The following is a 1,491-nucleotide window of genomic DNA, read 5'->3' as shown; positions in this document are numbered from 1 at the left end:
AATTAAGAAATTTTTTAAATAAAACAAAAACAACTGGAAAGTAAATGTTCAAGTACAAGGATCAAACCTGAGGATTAACAGCCCCCATAAAGACAGGCTCTCTTGAGAATAGAGGCCTCTGCCACTTCATTGTTTGTCCAGGCTGGAGTCCCCTGCAGGTATTCCTGGGTATAAAGAAAGGTTTCTGGGGAACGCCCCATTTAGATCACAGAGTGGGGAGGTGGGCTGTCTTTTGCCAAAGAAGGGCACCATCCCCGATTGCCAAATCAAGGAAGAGGCAGCCTGCAAAGAGCAGCAAGCCCCACTGATGTGCTCTACCTATCACCTCCCTAGCTACTCCCTCACCTCCTACCCCACCTTTAAACCTTGGAGAAGTTAAGACTTCATCCTCATCTCCCCTCTTCCCTCATTCTATACTCTCTCAGCACACTCAGCACAGAGATTTTTTTTTTTTTTTTTTGAGTAAATTTGCTCTTTTTCTGCAGCCACACTGATTTTGTTTCAGTCCCATAAATAAGTCTTTTCCACCTTAGGTTCACACAAGGTGTTGTCCGCTGCTGGAAGACTCATGGCTCTCAGAGCAGTTCATCCCAGATCTACCTTATGTTATTTCCCCACAGAAGGGCCCTGTGGTACACACACCCTTAGCACCCTCCACTTCCCCTTCACAATGGCCAAAACTCTTGCCTAATGGTTCCGTGACTGCTTTTTCTATATTTTGTGAAGGCACCCACTGGTTGTAGTTCATTCACCTCTGTGTCCCCCATATTGGGCACAATTCTTTCACAAAGTTGCTCAGAAACTTATGAGTAAAAATAATTTAAAATGCAATTTGATATTGCTGTAAAAAGGAGTGCTTCTAATTGCTGGCTTGTGTTCAGTTTTAAATACTTTCTTTAGGCTTTTATGACACCAACAGTCTTGTCAAGATGGTGCTATACAATTCATGGAGTACAGTGAAAAACGTAGGATCTTTTGTTCAAAAAGCAAGGGAAAAAGTATCACTCAAAGCGCTGAAATATACAATAGCATTAATTTAAACCACGAATGGAGCTCTTTTGAGCACTAGATCCAGTGTGACAGCACAGGCCTCTCTCCCATGTAGCCCACTCTCTTCTTCGTTTCCCTCCTGTGGCACTGACCACTTTCCCAGTGTGCTTTGCTGGCTGTTTTCGTGATTGTTTTCTTTATCCCAGGTTCTCGTTTACTTTTCTATCTAGTGTCTTGGCCTGTACGATCTACTCTAGTCCCAGGTCTTCCAGATTTGCATCTCTAGCCTCACCCTGTCCTCTGAACTGCAGCAGCCACCTCAGTCTTCACACAGACGTCTAACGGGCGTCGCAAAATCAGCACGTTCTGAGCAGAACCCCTTGCCCAGGCTCCCACACACCCTCCTCCTTCCCTAGTTTTCTTCATCTCAGTAAATGTTGCTCAGGCCCCAAACCAAAACTTTATTTTTCTCTTTCCCTCTTACCCCACACTCAAAACAAA

At 44.4% G+C, this 1,491-nt stretch overlaps 1 protein-coding gene across 1 annotated transcript in view; it reads left to right on the top strand.

Annotated features, from left to right (window-relative positions):
- Window positions 1-1,491, top strand: part of GLIPR1 (GLI pathogenesis-related 1) — a 46,614-nt gene that overhangs the window by 21,552 nt on the left and 23,571 nt on the right. The gene's annotated exons all lie outside the window — the stretch shown is intronic.

Source organism: Propithecus coquereli, unplaced genomic scaffold, assembly GCF_000956105.1.
Source record: "Propithecus coquereli isolate 6110/MARCELLA unplaced genomic scaffold, Pcoq_1.0 Scaffold282, whole genome shotgun sequence".
NCBI classification, from domain to species: domain Eukaryota; kingdom Metazoa; phylum Chordata; class Mammalia; order Primates; family Indriidae; genus Propithecus; species Propithecus coquereli.
The sequence above is the reverse complement of the archived record's forward strand: the minus strand, read 5'-3'. Positions and strand labels throughout refer to the sequence as shown.